The sequence below is a fragment of the Cupressus sempervirens genome, chromosome 6 (genome assembly GCF_028749045.1).
Source record: "Cupressus sempervirens isolate cs-2001-9-10 chromosome 6, ASM2874904v1, whole genome shotgun sequence".
Classification (NCBI taxonomy): domain Eukaryota; kingdom Viridiplantae; phylum Streptophyta; class Pinopsida; order Cupressales; family Cupressaceae; genus Cupressus; species Cupressus sempervirens.
The window spans coordinates 452048032-452066646 of record NC_143123.1 but is presented as its reverse complement, the minus strand read 5'-3'; the positions used below and the strand labels follow the sequence as shown (position 1 = coordinate 452066646).

At 34.6% G+C, this 18615-nt stretch overlaps 1 pseudogene; it reads right to left on the bottom strand.

Moving 5' to 3' along the window:
* Nucleotides 1-14089, bottom strand: part of LOC149553021 (E3 ubiquitin-protein ligase RGLG1-like) — a 147473-nt pseudogene extending 133384 nt beyond the window's left edge.
* Nucleotides 14090-18615: the final 4526 nt, after the last annotated feature.

The window sequence follows — 18615 nt, the reverse complement described above, 5'->3', positions numbered from 1 at the left end:
TGCATTATGTGAATGAAAGCATTCAAATTCTCATTTTGATTGTAAATGATCATTTTTAAGTCTCACTTGCATAAATTTGATAGTTTATCATTAGCTAGTATTTAAATTAATAGGTTTTCAATTGAAGTGTTCAAATTTATAAGGTGAAAAAAATTAGATAAAGAATTATTATTTTTTTGTATCTATGTATTTAATAAAAAATTACTAAAATTATATTGTATTGTGTCTAATGAATCTATTTGAAGTTGATATTTTAATTCAATAAAATAATATTAAGTAAAAAATGAGATAATGATAACTATTAACATGTTTTTCAAATTGGATGTAGTAAGATATTTTATTATTAAATTTTTTTATTTTTTTTTTAAACTATGTGTCAATACAATTTAAGGTGACAAAAAAATTCAAAAGTAAAGATCTATTTCTTCTTAAAATAGAAGTCTTATGTAAAATACTTTAAAATGTTAAAAAAGTGTTAATATGATTTTAAAAACTAAATTAATTTGAGTAAAAAATTAAAATATAGAATGTTAAATTTTAATTTTTAATTTTTTTTAAAGTATCAAACTCTATAAAATATATTATATTAAATATTGGAAAGGTCATACTATTCAAATAATCATATTTGAATTATTTTAAAATGAATATTCTATTTTTTGACTTGGACATTTGATTAATTGATTTCATTTTGATAATGTCTAATTTAGAAAGTTAAGTGAAATTTGTCAATACTTAATTGTTGAAACATAATTGTATGTTAAAAGATTTAACGCTAATTTTAAATTTTAAAAATAATACTAAGATACTTTTAATCTTAGGGTTGGGGTCATGCTTTGTATTAGAATCAATTTAAAGGTTTGATTATGCAAAATAATGGTTATAGTGGGTCTAAGCTCATAGTTATTTGAAATATTTATATCTACATTTACTTTAGTAAATGTTAACACCATTACAATTCATCTTTCCTAACATTACAAACTGCAAAAATACTTATTTATAGTTTTAAAAAAGTTTATATAATTATATCTACCTTTACAATTAAATAAAACTTTATATACATAAATGAAAGAATATATAATTAAATCATTAGGTTCATTAAATAATAAACCATATCCAATCTTAATCCTTATATAATAATATTGTAATCAAGTTTACACACACACACACATAAAGAAGGAGGGTGAGAGAAGGGGGGGATGGTGGGAGAAAATAGGTAGAGATAATATTTAGAGGGAAGGGATCATGAGAAGGGGAGGGTGTAATTATGGAGGGAACATACAAGATAGAGTGAGAGAAAAGAGAGGTAGATATAGATAGTAACAAGGGAAGAATAATGGTAAGAGAAGGAAGACATAGAGAAAGAGAGAAGCAGGTGTGGGGTGATGAGGCAAGGAGAGAAGGGGGAGGGGTACATAGATGATATATAGCTTGAGAAAGGAGATAATTAAGGCCCCTAAGGCATGGTGGAGGATGGATGAGATAGAGTGAAATAGAATAATTAGGAGAAGAGAGTGAGAAAGGGGGAGAGGGTGAAAGAAAAGTGATGGTAATAGATAGTAATTTTTGAGAAGAGATGATTGGAGGAGAAGGGATATATGAAAAGAAGGGAAAGGGGAGAGAGATGAGGTAGAGAGTGAGAGGTATGATGGGGAAATATTTAAGGTGAAGAGAAAGAGGATAATTGGGGCATAAAATAGATAGATATGTTGAGAGAGGGAGGGGGGTAATTAATATATAGTAACTAGGGGTAAAAGATTATTAGAGGGGGAGGGGAGAGATAAGGTAGAAAGAGAAGTGGGATATATATGAAATAGAGTGAGAGAAAGGACTATTAGGCCATGCAATATATGTTAATTGTGTGTGTGTGTGTGTGTGTGTGTGTGTGTGTGTGTGTGTGTGTGAGAGAGAGAGAGAGGGTATTTAGTGAGTGAGTGAGTGTGTGCATGTGAGAAAGAGGAAAGAAGAGAAGGGGATAAATGGAGAAAGAGAGAAGGGGTATAGGGAGAGGTGAGGTAGGGAAAGAAGGGATAGTATTTGGGAGGAAGAGATGGTGAGAATGAGAGAAATTAAGAAGGGGGTGTAATTATGAGGGGAACACACAAGAGAGAGTGAGAGAAAAGGTAGAGGGAGAGAGGCATGAGGTATAGATAGATAGTAACGATGGGATAATTATGGTGAGTGGGGGGAGAAATGGGTAAAGAGAGAAGGGGAGTGAGGAGATGAGGCAATGAGAGAAAGGGGAGGGTAAGATTGATGATACAGAGCTTGAGAAATGAGATAATTAAGGTTTGGGGGGTATGGTAGAGGATGGATGAGATTGAATGAAAGAAAATAATTAGGAGTGAGAAAGGGGGAGAGGGTGAAAGAAAAGAGGTAGCAATATATAGTAATTAGTGGGAAGAGATTATTGGAGTGAGATGGATATATGAGATGGAGAGAAGGGGAAGGGGGGAGTGGGGTAGAGAGTGAGAGGGATGATGAGGAAATATATGAGGTGAAGAGAAAGAGGATAACTAGGGCATAAAATAGATGGATATGTTGGTAGAGATAGAGAGAGGGGGGAGATATGGTGAGAAATAAGAGGCATTTATATATATGATGAAGGGTGCTCCGCTTAATACCATAACACATAACATAAACAAAGAAATAACAACAATTTGTGAGAACAAAATATGGGCTTCTTATTATAGCCGCATATGTGAAATTATAGAATTCAGAACTACAATATGCTAACCCACATGGGTGCCTTCATTACAATAATTTGCAAGAAAAAGTTGTGAACTATCACCTAGAGTTGTCTTAGACAATGTATGGGTATTTCTTAAATAGGCAATTTTATGCCACTCGGGAAGGTTATAGACACTCAAACTTAATACCTAGTGCTGAAAAACACCAATAATACATATAGAGAGTTGACTAAATATATTTTTGACATTTATTTTGGAAGTTTTAGCCAACCCAACTTTAGAAGGCCATAAATTTTGAATCGTTGCTCTAATTGGCTATTGTAACCACTTTTTGGAATCCTTAGCTTCTGATCTACATGCTCAAATTAGCACAAGTGCCGATCCATCGAGTTTGCAAGCCTCATACAGGCACATTTAGGCCTTCAACGGTGAGCCTGAAGTTTTATACCAAAATTGAACACCAAAAATTTACAATAAACCTATGAATACTCATGATATGGTACTGAGCCTCAACTAGTAGGCTGATATATCCAAGAAGAACATCTACCTCTAAAGTTAGGACATTCTGAGCTCATATGACTGACTTGGTAAGAAGAAAGCCTCCAAAAAAAAAAAATTTAAATTCAGACAACCCTTATTCAATAAACAAGAAGGATATCAAATCTAAAATGTTAAATGAAACCATCACCTCCTTCATAATACTCTGTCAAATATGAAATGTTAAATACTGGTGAAATGTCCATTTCAATAGGAAACTCCATTTCATAGGCATTTCTAGAATCATGCCTTTTCACTCTCTTGCATGGTCTAAACTTCTTCATTTTTAGCTTATTGTATGTACCCACTGGAAAATGATCATTTCTCAAACAAACCATGACTTCATCTCCAATTTGGAATTCCTTATACCTTCTTTTGACCTCTATCTTAGCTCTATACTATGTATTCATCTTAAGAATGTGCTTCTACACCTCCTCATGCATATTCTCCAAATGTTTAGCAAATTATTCTACTTTAGCAATACTTATTTCTCCTTTATCCAATTGCCTCAATTCAAAAGCATTTTTGGGACTACTCCCATATATAAATTTGGGATTGTGATTTGCCAGTACTCCTGTTGATAGAATTATTATATAAAAATTCCACATGTGGCAAAATAATATCCCAACCCTTTGGTTTATCTCCAACCAAGCACCTCAACAAATTTTCCAAAGTGTGATTCACAACTTTTGTCTGTCCATCAATCTATGGATGATGTGATGAACTAAACTTCAAATATGTCTTCAATTTCTTCCACAATGTATGCCAGAAATACCCGACAATTTTAGTATCTCGAACTGAAACTATATTCTTTAGTAGACCATGTAGTCCCACCACTTCTCTAAAAAATAACTCTATCACATGAGCAACATCACTAGTCTTCTTATAGGGAATGAAATGTGTCATCTTTGAAAACCTATCAACCACCATAAAAATAGAATCATGCCCTCATTGAGTCCTTGGTAATCCAAGAATGAATTCCATGCTATCATCCTCCCATGGCTTCTCTAGTACAAGTAGTGGCTAATACAACCTCATATTCTACTTCACTCATTTTTCCATCTGACATACTCTACAACTCTGCAGAAACTTCTTCACATCTTGCTACAATTGTGGCCAGTAATAATTCTTAGCAACCAAAGCAATTGTCTTATCTCTCCCAAAATGTCCAACCAATCCTCCACTATGCTTCTCCTTGATGAGAATCTTCCTCATAGAACTTCTTGGAATGCATAACTAGCTTCCTTTGAACAACATACCATCTTGGATTATGAAATCCAACCACTTCATCATATCAAGTGTAACAAGTTATGTACAAGCCTTCCATGCTTCACCAAAATCAAGATCCTTTAGATACAAATTACTAAGTTCCTTGGATCCAACCACCTCAACTTGCATTTATTTCAACAAAATTTGTCTTCTACTAAGATCATCTACAACACTATTATACTTCCCCCTCATTTGTTTCAAACTAAATGTATAACTCTACAAAAACTCAACCCACTTCAAATGCCTTTGGTTTGATTTTCCTTCACTACTCAAATATTGCAAAGCTTGATGATTAGTATAGTACAAAAGAAACTCCTTAGGAAGAAGATAGTGTCTCTACTTCTTCAATGCCTGAACTATAGCATAACATTCTTGATCACAACATAATATTTTCTTTTGGCACCATTCAACTTCTCATTGAAATAAGCAACACATCTGCCTTCTTAGCTCAAAACAACTCCAATTGTAGTACTACTAGCATCACGATATACTTGAAACACCTTGTTAAAATATGGAAGTGCTAAAATAGGCTACTCTGTAACTTTTTGTTTCAATAGATTAAAAATCTTATATGCTCCTACAATCCACTTAAATTATTTCCTATCACCTCTCATTGTTTCAGTCAAGGGTCCACAAATACTGCTAAAACCTCTTATGAACTTTCTGTGAAAACTAGCCAATCCATGAAAAGATCTTACCTTTGTAGCACTCTTTGGAGTAGGCCATTCAAGGATATCCTTCACTTTATCTAGGTCCATTTTCAGAATTTTTTCCAAAACTAAAAATCCCAAGTACACCAACTCCTTCACAAAACTGCACTTCTTCAAGTTTATCAACAACTTTTCTTCCCTCAAACTATTAAACACCTTTTGAATATGCATCAAATGCTCCTCCAACATCTTACTAAAGATCAAAATATCATCTAGGTAAACAATGACAAACTTACCCATTAACTCCTTCAGTACCTCATTCACAAGCCTCATGAAAGTGCTTGGTGCATTGATTAGCCCAAAAGGCATGACTAACCACTTGTACAATCATTCCCTTGTCTTGAAGGCAATCTTCCACTTGTCTTCTTCTCTAATGCAAATCTAATGGTACCCACTCTTTAGATCTATCTTTTTGAAATACATAGGTCTACTCAAATAATCCATAATAGCATCCATCCTTTGAAATGGAAATTTTTACTTGATTGTGATCTTGTTGCTAGCTCGTAAATCTCTAAACATTCTCCATTCTCCATTCTTGTTTGGTGCTAATACTACTAGTACAAAACATGGACTCAGACTCTCTTGAATCAAGCCCTTTTGCTACAACTCATGAGATTTTATGTTCAACTCTTCACATTCTACTATTGTCATTTTGTGTGCTTTCTTGTTTGGAAAAATGGCTCTTGGAATCAAATCCATCTGGTGACTAATCTTCCTCACTAGGGGTAATTCATCAAGTACAATATTAGGAAACTCTCCCAACAAATTTGCAACTTCTGCAGGGACCTCCTCTACTTCTTGTTTACCAATTTTTGGGATTATAGCAAAGCACATATGCTCATGCTCCATACCTTTGAGAGACTCCTTTCCATCAACAAAGCATATTATGGTAGCACTACATACCTTTTCTTCTTTCTCCTTTAATGGCTTCAATTTATGTTTTACTTATCCTTTGTCAAAGTGTAGATATTTACTCGCCCATCATGTACAACATGCTTGTCAAACTATCATGGCCTACCTAGAAACATATGACATATGTCCATAGGTATAATATCACACAAAACCTCATCCTAGTAGCTTCTAATCTTGAACTTCAGTGAGAATTGCTCATTGACCATGACCTTGCACTCATCTTGCACCTAGGACATACAGTATGGATGCAAATGGTTCTGCCTCTTCAACTTCAACTTCAACTTTGTGACCATCTTTTCTGACACCAAATTTTTAGTGATTCCACCATAAATGATCACATCACAACACTTATCTTCATATTTTGACCTGGTGTGAAATAAACTCCTCTTTTGATCAGGCTCATTCTCACCACTCAACAAGACTCTCCTATTAACTAGGACTTCTCCTCTTTCAACATCTTCAGAATGGGATGATTTGACATCTTCATTAGCATGCACAACTCTAGCCTAACCATCGACTCTCTAATTTTTCCTTCCTTGGTGTTGGAACACTCAAATGCCCTATGCCCTTCTTCTCTACAATTAAAACATTTTCCATGGAAGCTTCCTCTTCCAAATCCTTTCCCTCTGCCTCTTCCTCATGATCTCTATTATTTTGATCATGGAAACAATTGGAATTGTTTCCCCTCTAGTTCTGACTACTACTGCTAGCCTCATCCTTATTCTTATAATCATCATTCTAGCCTTCATAAGACCATCTGCTAGATCTTCCACCATGACATCTTCCACTATTCTTATTATCAAACTTTTTTCTCAGCTTCTCCTTGACTCTCAAGAAAAATTGGTACACCTCCTTAGTACTGGTCATTCGAACCAGACTCAAATCCTCCTGAATGCTTGGCCTTAACCCATTAAGATAATAGGAAACTTTCTCCTTATTAGCTTCTACATGGTCAGTTCTTATTAGAATTCAGCAGAACTCCTCGATATACTCTTGAATAGATCTTCCCGCTTGCTTCAACCCTTAAAAAAAATTTAGCAGATCAAGCTCATAATCCATGGGGATGAATTCTCACTTCAATTTAGCTATCATCAGATCCCATCTGGTATTTTTTCCTTCCCTCTTCTATTTCACTCCAATTGAATCTTCTGTTACCATATCTTTGCATGTCCCTTTAGTTTTGCCTTTGCAAATTTGACCCTATCTAGATCTTCAATATCTTCATATTCAAAGCACTCTTCTAATTCATTAATCCAATCGATCAATTCCTCTAGGTTAAGATTTCCTGAAACTATGAGAACATAAAACTTAGGTCTTTTTTCAATATTGGAGATGACCTTGAAAAGTTTTTCTTCTTTTGGGTTTAGAACTGCCTCTACTTCAACATTTTCTTCTTCTTCACCTTCATCCTCACTTTCATCTCTTACCACAAGATTTATTCCTCTATGTATTTTTTCTTCCAATGCTTGCATCTATCTCTAGAGGGTTCAAAAATACTCAGGTGTAATAGCTACAACTCTTCCACCACATTCTCTTTATGGAAGCATTTTTATGCACTTTCTTCAAAACCCTAATGCAAACTACCTCACAATTGGCAATTTGTCTACACACTTAGCCCAAACCATGGTCATGGTGTAGCTGCCTCATAGTCTATGATCTATTTACACACTTAGGAAATCCTGCTTTGATACCACTTGATGAAGAGTGCTCCCCTTAATACCATAACATAAACAAAGCAATAACATCAATTTGCAAGAACAAAATATGGGCTTCTTATTATTGTCGCAAATGCAAAATTATAGAATTCATAATTACAATATGCTAAACCACATGGGAACCTTCATTACAATAATCTTCAAGACAAAGCTATGAACTATCACCCAGAGTTGTCTTAGACAATGTACACACATTTCTTAAATAGGCATTTTATGTCACCCAAGAAGGTTCTAGACACTTAAACTTAATACCTAGGACCAACAAACCCCAACAATACTATAGAGTTGACCAAATATATTTTTAACATTTATGTTGGAATTTTTGGCCGGCCCAAATTCGAAAGGTCATAACTTTCAAAACATTGCTCTAATTGGCTATTATAACTACTTTTCAAAATCCTCAGTTTTTGATCTACATAGTTGAATTAGTGCAAGCGCCCACCTGTTGAGTTTGTGGACCTCATCCGAGCACATCTAGGCCTTCAACAATGAGCCTAAATTTTTTATACCAAAATTAAACATAAAAAATATGCAACAAATCCATGAATACTCATGATATGGCACTGAGCCTCATTTGGTAGGCTAATATATCTAAGATGAACATCCACCTCTAAAATTGGGACATTTTGAGCTTGTATGATTGACTTACTAAGTAGAAAGCCTCCAAAAAAAATAACTCTAAATTCAAACAACCCTTATTCAAGAATTTTTTTTTTTTTAAAGTAGATATTTTTGGGTGATGCAAGATTGCTCTTGCACCCAGGATGCTCTTTCATCAATACAATAATTAGCAGTAAATAGAAAGAGGGAGAGGGTAGAGATTAGGTACAGGATGAACAAGATAGATATGATGTGGATAGAGAAATAGGATTATTAGGGCATGCAATATATTATGATCACAATGGAGAGAAAGAGAGGGGGGACATGGTGAGAAACAAGAGGTATTGATATATAGTAATTAGCATAAAATGGTAAATAGAGGGGCGGGGGGGGGGGAGTTGAGGTAGAAAGATAGAGGGATGAATGGGATAGATATGATGTAGACAGAGAAAGAGGATTATTAAGACATAATGGAGAGAGAGAGAGAGAGAGAGAGAGAGAGAGAGAGAGAGAGAGAGAGAGAGAGAGAGAGAGAGAGAGAGAGAGAGAGAGAGAGAGAGAGTTTGGGAAAATAGACAAGGTGATAGGCTTATGGTAGAGATAAATAGTCACAAGGTAGAAAAGATGGTGAAAGGGGGGAGAAATATAGAAAGAGAGAAGAAAATAAAGTCTAACCCTACTTATAATTGAGTACTAAGACCAATTATAACTTAAACCTAACCATCAATCCAAATATAACATTAAAAAAATCCCATTGCATCTTGACCATAAACAAAATCTTATCATATCATGAAAATGAATTTTAATTGATAGAGCATATATTATATAATAAAATTATATTATATTAAATTACAAATTACAAATTAAATTCTTGGGACCCATCCATGGGGATGCCACTAGATATATGTATGTATGTATGTATGTATTATATCTTACATACTATATATAGAAAATGTATATAGAAATCAAGGCTTTAATTTACTTTAGAAAAGCATTTCACATTTAAAAATTAAGGCCTCTCTCTCTCTCTCTCTCTCTATATATATATATATATATATATAGAGAGAGAGAGAGAGAGAGAGTTATAATAGGAGCTAGTAAACTATTGTACATCTAATAAATAAATTTTTAGAGGGATGATGAAATAATTACAAAAAGATAAATAATCTAGCTATGGTGGATTATAGTTATATGCCAATTTTGATGTATTTTGTTTATCAATCAAATTTAATATTAATCATGTTAGTTCTAGCCTTTCATGTTTACATTAATGTTCTTATTTATTTTAGTTAGACATATACAAAATAAGTATTGATGTCACTTAAAACTTTAAGAATTTTGGTTAAGCTCTAAGAAATAAAGAATCATGACCATATAAAATAGTTAATATTAAAATATTATATATATTTTTTATTTATTTTAAATAATTTTTTAAATCTAAATGTATAGTTTTTTTGAACCATTCTCACCTCATTTTTGTTCTTATTATTTGTAATGAATATAATATTTTTATAAATTAAATTAATCATGGAAAGAAACTCCAACATTATGGAGAACTTACAAAAAGGGCTCCTATAACACAAAAAACAATCTAGCCAATAAAATAATTTATATAATATCTAAAATTCATAAATGAATAGAATTCTTTTATGATTATTTCAATTATTAAAAAATGATTAATTCTATTCAATTTTAAAGAAAGTGAATACAATATAACATAAGATTTCTTTTATTCATTCTATTATAATATTATAACAAGTGTCACATAGTGGCATGTACTTGTCATTCTACTAATAGATAGCAAACATTATTATAGTAATTATAAACAAGATATAAGAGATAAATATAAATAATATTAGTTTAAAAATAAATAATTAAGTTGGGTGTGCATAATATGTTTTATATAATATGTAAATTTTTTAGTGATGTGTAGTTGCATAATAAATATAATTATTGTTAATAGAAATTTTTATCATGATATAGTACATATAAACTAGTTTTTGAAATATAAAGCAACCAAAACAAGGGGGCTGGCCTTTATAGAAAGTCCAGCTGGCCGACTACCAGCACATTACCAACTAAGCAAAAGTTACCCCCTACCTTTATAGTTAGTTCTAGCCTTTCATGTTTACATTAATGTTCTTAGTTATTTTAGTTAAACATATATAAAATAAGTATTGATGTCACTTAAAACTTTAATAATTTTGGTTAAGCTCTAAGAAATAAAGAATCATAACCATATAAAATAGTTAATATTAAAATATTATATTTATTTTTTATTTATTTTAAATAAATTTTTAAATCTAAATGTATAGTTTTTTCAACCATTCTCACCTCATTTTTGTTGTTATTATTTGTAATTAATATAATGTTTTTATAAATTAAATTAATCATAGAAAGAAACTCCAACATTGTGGAGAACTTCCAAAAAGGGCTTCTATAACACAAAAAACAATCTAGCCAATAAAAGAATTTATATAATATCTAAAATTCATAAATAAATAGAATTCTTTTATGATTATTTCAATTATTAAAAAATGATTAATTCTATTCAATTTTAAAGAAAGTGAATACAATATAACATAAGATTTCTTTTATTCATTCTATTATAATATTATAACAAGTGTCACATAGTGGCATGTACTTGTCATTCCACTAATAGATAGCAAACATTATTATAGTAATTATAAACAAGATATAAGAGATAAATATAAATAATATTAGTTCAAAAATAAATAATTAAGTTGGGTGTGCATAATATGTTTTATATAATATGTAATTTTTTTAGTGATGTGTAGTTGCATAATAAATATAATTATAGTTAATAGAAATTTTTATCATGATATAGTACATATAAACTAGTTTTTGAAATATAAAGCAACCAAAACAAGGGGTTTGGCCTTTATAGAAAGTCCAACTGGCCGACTACCAACACATTACCAACTAAGCAAAAATTACCCCCTACCTTCACTTAATATACCAAAAACATAGTAGAACATAAGAACAACAAGGTATCCAACTAGGATACCATAACCAGTACTGTTTAAACATAAACAGTAAATAAACAAAGGCCAAACTACCTTAGAACTAACCAAGTCTAAGATCCACCAAAAAAACATAAAACTAGAGGGCAGGCACTAATTATGCTTTTCATCACCTCTCCCCCTCAAGAGGACATTCACCCAGTCTTCCACCAGGAACCCAAATAGTAATTTGGAGTCCTCTTTGTTCAGATCCTCATCCTAGTTGTCTTTTAGGAAATGTAAGGTCATGATAGTTGCATGGGTCACCTTGATGGTGAATTTGGACAAAAGGCCAAATCTTTCCTCCAAGGCCATCATTTTTTCCCTCAGCTCCTTGACCTCTGTTTTAAGAACCGCCACCATATCCTCCAAATAACCACATGACCTACATTTCTCCTTCTCCAAACCAAGGAGTTGGGAATTTTTTTTTCTTTAGTATTCACCCGAGCTAGGGAAGACACTGTCATGGGAGAGGGGGATTTATACACCATTTATGTCAATTGATTTTGCATGAGATCCACTGTATCCAGCATGAGGGACGTAGAGACATGGGTCACCTCCTTCTCCTCACCTCCCAAACCTGACACTGAGGAATCTAAAATATCCACCTCCATTTCAATATCCTCTTCCTTATCCACTCTGTAAGACATTGTTTTCTATTTCATCCTTTACTTTGGGGGGTAGGGGGGTGAATCTTCAAAATATAACTCATCCTCATGTTGTGAGACAATTGTTCTCAATTTCCTTTTGGCCTTAGTTTTAGCAAGTCTCCTCGACCTTCTTCTACCCCCTATGTCCTCCTCCTTCGAATCCACTAGGTCCTTCTCCTTGCCTTTTTCTATTTTCACCCTCTTCCCAGGGGTCATCAGTGGGGTTTTATTAGCTTCCTTAGGGGTCTCGCTATGAGAGAGTTGGGGGGCAGGGGCCCTAGGTCCAGTAATTCTTAGAGGGACATGATGAGGGTGAGGATCACAATAAGTAGGGATATCAACCTCTACAATTCTAGGTGGTACAGGGCCAAATGAAAATGGTAGAGGAAAAACATCAAACCATGGTGAAGGATAGTATAATTGGCACCCTTTTTTATTTTCCCTTCACATCTATAACAATGTCCACTAACTCATGCAGTGAACAGAAAGGAATGGAAAAGCTATCATGGTGTCTAAAATGGTTAAGAAAGGGAAAATGGCAATAATAACACACCCCATGCCTTCCTTCAACAATGAGATACTTCATTAGAACCATGTGAACCTTGTTCCAAGGCTCTGAGAGATTTTCTCTTAGAAACCCACCATGGTGACAGACAGGTTCTTCTTCCTCCTGAAAGAAATGGTTCGAGCTAGCCTTGTCTGCAACCCTGGTCACTTTCTATCATTTCCTTACCTTTAGAGAAAGGCTCATCATCATAGTGATAACTTCCTCAGACACCTGGAAAGTGATGTCATTCACTGTCACCCTTCTGTCATCCCAGGAATTCACAAACTGAAGCAAACAACTTTCATCATACCCATTCATCGCTTCCATAAATAGAACTAGACCCCCCTCTTTTAACATGTACCAGGCTAGGGGTTTCTAAGCATTGTCCTCAATCATCGAAGGTTCAATCTGAAGTAGGTCACCACCCATTGCTATATCCCTTACAAAATTTCTCACACCCTTCTGAATTCTATGCCAAGAACAAAGATTGAAACTACGGTAACACTTAGACAAAAAAGGAAGTTGCACAAAATAAAGCTTATACACATAAATGTCTTTAATGTCATAAAACCCCATGTCTTTACTCAATCTTGTTACCACCTGCCACATGCCACTTCATCTATTCCACTTTGTTTCATCATTAACAAGAAACTAATGCTATTTGAAATTTGAATAATTACTCAGTGCCCAATACGAATTCATTATAAGAAAAACCATAGAAAAATAACTCAAATCATACTTTGATTTTCTTTCCCTCTTGAACCTTATGTATTTATTATTGGGAGTACCCTTTCCATAAATTATCACCATCTGTCTATAGTTACCTGGCCTCATCACTTGACTCAACACCGAGTTGTCATCGTAATCATTAAACTTCCTCCATGTAGACTCAATCATGGGTGGTTGTCTTTATTCATCAAAGTTGTTACCAAATTTGGTAATGCTCCAACTTCCCTCCAATAATGTAAGCCATGCATCTTCAGCCCCATCGCATCTGCCACTGCATTCCCCTCCTCGTATATGTGTTGCAAATCATGTTTCTTCAGAGTCATTAATAAATGTCACACATCTTTAGTCACCCTTCTTATCATAAAACCCACTTTCATGGTGCCCTTCATCGTTTCGATGATAACCTTTGAGTCCCTTTCACTAACTACATTCTCCCATCCAACACCAATTGTCAATTTCAGGACCCAAAGGAGAGCCATAGCCTTAACAACATTATTTGTAGCTTTACCCAAATTATCAACATAAGCCAACAACTTTCTATTGTTTCTATCTCTTACCACATCTCCTCCTATCAACCCATCCCCTCTTACAGCTCCATCAAAGTTTAGCTTGACCCAGTTTTCCTTTGGAGGGCACCATTTCATCCTTGCTCTAGCTAGTTGTTTTGAATTGTTCACCTCCATAAATCCCTCCTCAAGATTCCAATTCATGGCAATCCTTTGTTCAATAAGCATGGGGAGGGTCGATGATTTCTTCTACTTGTTATTCTGCATGTTTTCCACTACCAGCTTAACAATCAATCCCATTACCATCTCCTCATTCCTTTCTTCATTCCTAAAGATCATGTTATTTCTTTCCTTCCAAATACCCCAGCATACATGGGGTGGAATCATCTTCCACATTTGGATTAGAAGAGGGTGGTGGAATGAGCTCTGCCAATTCACAACAAATTGTTTGATCTCCTTATGAAAAACCCACTTCACCTCCAGCCTCTAGAGGATCCTTCCCCAAATATATTTAGTAAAGCTACAATCTAGGAAGAGGCAAGGGATACTTTCTTCCTCCTCATTACATAGATAGCATCTATTAGGTATTTGGAAGCTTATTTTTCTCAGGTTATCAATCGTTAGAATCTTCCCATGCATGGTAATCCACTAGAAGATGTTGATTTTTAGGATCAGTTGACTAAGCCAAACCTTCTGCCAACAATTCAGGGCCATATCCTTCTCAAAAATCAACTTGTAAGCTAAGCCAACTGAGAATTCACCAGAAGGATTTTCCCTCCATATGAAAGTATCCTCTTGTGCCACCCCTGGGATTATGTAGTCTTTAACCAACTCATCAAGGTATTCCACCAGGCTCTCCCCATTTTAATTCATCTAAGGCAAGTGTAACTTCCTCCACTGTTTGTCAACCCCAATATAATCCTTCACCTTATTTCTCATTATCGGCTAATGATAATCCCCAAGGAATCTATATTTTGAACAAACAAGTAGTTTACCATCCAACCAAGAATCTTCCCAGAATCTAATTTTACCACCCTCTCCCACTAACCATCTCACGCCTTCCCTAAGTAGACTTATGTTCTTGATGATATTTACCCATATCCTAGACCCTAGAGGAAGATCATTCTCCCAAATACAATGCACAAATTTCAAATTCCCAAGGTATTTTTTTTTGAGGATTCTACACTAGCTAGCTTCATCCTTCACCATCTTTTATCCAACCTTAGTGAGGAGAGCTTTATTCAAGTTCACAATATTTATAATTCCTAACGCTCCTTTGCATTTGGGTTTACATACAATATCCCAACTCACTAGATTGAAATGGTTCTTTTCCTTCCCCCTTGACCACAAGAAGTTTCTTTGGATTTTCTCCAATTTCTCTGGCATCGCTTGAGAGGTTTTTAAAAGGGAAAGAAAAAAACAAGGATACCCTAGAGGGAGGATGCAAGAAGTTGTAGGTTCCCTGTGCTACTCAAGTGTTTTCCCTTCCACCCAATCAACTTCTTCTACATCTTTTCAAGTATAGAAATCCAAATTGATTAGTTACCTCTTTAACAGTAAGAGGGAGACTCAAATAAGTATCTGAGAGGGAGGTCACACTGCAACCCCGAATATTAAGCACCCTCATGTGCATATCAGGCTCTGTATTGAAGAACAACACTTTACTTTTATCTAGATTAATTTTTTGTCCCATGTTAGCTATGTATATCTCCAAAATGTGCTTGCAGGCTCTAGCTTCAGACACCAAAGGATCCCCACTAAGGAAGGAATTGTTAAATTATGGTGATTGATCAGGAAAGTACTGTACATACTTCATAATTAGTGGGGTGAAAAAATAAATTTGGTACTATTCGTAGATTTGCCACTAAAGTTATGGCTAATTTATGGCCGACATGTTATAACGCTAAAGTGGTTTAATACTTGTATAAAAGGGTTTAGGGTTGGGTACTTTTCATTATGTTGTGATGCAAAATTACTTCTTGTGACAGTATTGAGCTATAAGGGATTATAGATTGTAATCAGGTTGTAATCACTGGATTGTAATAATATTGGACTTGTAGTTTGGTGGATGTAGCCTAGGGATTGGGTGAACCACGTTAAATCTTGGTGCCTTGTGTTCATTTCTGTGTGATCTATTATTTTCTATTATTGGTTATATTTGCATGTAGTTTTTATTTTTGTCTGCGGTTTATCCTAACAAGTGGTATCAAAGCCAGGTTGTCTTTCAGTTATCCTTTGCAGGAAAGTCTCACGGTTGAGTGGGAGTGATGGCAAATGAGGGTAAGCTAAGGGTTGATAGGTTTAATGGGTAGAACTTCTAGTTATGGAAGACTATCTATATCAGAAAGATTTATGGAAGCCGTTGGAAGGCAAAGCCAAGAATCAGGGATCTATGTCAGATGTTGAATGGGATCTTTTGGATAGAAAGGCACTTGGAAGCATTCGATTATGCCTAGCACCACCAATGGCATTTAATATTACAAAAGCAAAGATGACAAAAGTGTTGATGAAAACCCTAGCGACACTGTATGAAAAGCCCTCCGCTTCAAACAAGGTATTTCTCATGAAGCATTTATTTAATATGAAAATGGTAGAAGGTGGGTCTGTTATAGATCATTTAAATGAGTTCAATACTATTACTAGTCAGTTATCTTCTGTGGGTATCAATTTTGATGAAGAAATTAGGGCTCTCTTGATTTTGTGTTCTTTGCCTGAAAGCTGGAATGGCTTGGTAATGGCAGTGAGTAATTCTATTCTTGGATCTAGTACCCTAAAATGTGAAGATGTGATCGGTGTTTTTTTGAGTGAGAAAATTTGTAGGAAATCCTCAGGTGGATCTACATCAGGAAGTTCTTTGAATGCACAAAGTAGGGGTAGAATGACTAAGAGAGGAAATAACTCTAGAAATAATGGGAAATCAAGAGGAAAGTCAAAGGGGAAGAGGTCTCAATCGAGAGGACCAAACGATTGCTAGTATTGTGGGAAACTAGGGTACAAAAAGAAAGATTTTTGGAATCGAAAGAAAAATGAAGGAGATAAATTAGATGGAGACAAGGAGGCAAATGTGGTAAGTAAAAAATCTGAAGAGGATGCTTTGCTTCTATCTTTAGAAAGTGTTGATGATTCATGGGTTTTAGATTTTGGTGCTTCATTTCATGCTACACCTCATAGAGGTTATTTCATTGATTATGTCTAAGGGGATTTTGGACTTGTTTATTCAGGGGGTAATGAACCATGTCAGATTGTTGGAAAGGGAAAAATTAAGATTAAGTTGCAGAATGGAAATCATTAGCTACTACATGAGGTAAGACATGTTCCAAGGCTGAGTAGGAATTTAATTTCAGTGGGGCAACTCGGTGATGAGGGTTGTGTAGTTACTTTTAATGATAAAAATTGGAAGGTTTCAAAAGGTTCCCTTGTAGTAGCAAAAGGTATGAAAGTAGGCACCTTATATCTTTGTACAGGTCATATTGCTCCTTCTACTTTGATTGTATTAGAGAAAAATGAATGTTCAGGAACAATTGCTATAGTTGAGCAAGGAGAACAAATAGCTGTTGTAGATTCTAATACAACCCTGTGGCACAAAAGACTTGGGCACATGAGTGAGAAAGGTATGAAAGTACTTCATTCAAAGAAAGTTTTACCAGGTCTAAAATGTGTTAATATGGATTTCTGTGAAAGTTGTGTGTATGGAAAACAAAAGAGAGTGAGCTTTGTAAAGATTGGGAAGGAAAACAAAAAGGAGAAATTAGAGCTTAGGCATACAGATGTATGGGGACCAGCTCAGGTATCTTCCCTTGGTGGCTCTCATTATTATGTTACATTTATTAATGACGCAACTAGAAAAGTATGGGTTTATTTCCTTAGACAGAAATCTGATGTATTTCAAACTTTTAAGAAATGGAAATGCTTGGTTGAAAGTGAGACTGGTAAGAAATTAAAATGTCTCAAATCTGATAATGGTGGTGAGTATTGCAGTCATGAATTTGAAGATTATTGCTCCACTAATGGTATTCGTAGACAGAAAATTGTTCCAAGGACTCCACAGGAAAATGGAGTGGCTGAACGCATGAACAGGACTATAATGGAGCACGCAAGGAGCATGAGGTTGCATGCTAGGTTGCCCTTACACATGTGGGTGGAGGCTATCAATACTGTAGTATATTTGATTAATAGAGGTCCCTCTACTCCTTTTGGCTGTGGTATTCTAGAGGAGGCATGGACTGGTAAGAAAGTGAGTTATTATTTTCTCAAGACCTTTGGTTGTGAAGCTTTTGCTCATATAGACTCTGAAAATAGAACCAAGCTCAAATCTAAATCAAAGAAATGTGTCTTTTTTTGATATGGCATTAATGAATTTGGTTATAGGCTTTGGTATTTTAAAAATCAAAAAATTGTTAGAAGTCGAGATGTCATATTCAATGAGAAAGTGTTGTACAAAGATCTGTTGCAAAAACATGAGAAGAAAGAAGATGATTATGTAGTGTTGGATGATAATCCAAAAGCTAATGTTCCGGCCATTCCTCATGATGTGCAACAACTGCAACAACAAATACCACACACACTAGTGAATGTTAGACGGTCAACAAGGCAAATTAGACCTCCACAAAAATTTTCTCCCTCTTTGTATTCTATTTTACTTACTGCTGCTAGTGAACCTCAAAGTTATGATGAAGCTGTGCAGGTGGATACTAAGATTCAGTGGGAGTCTGCAATGAAAGATGAAATGG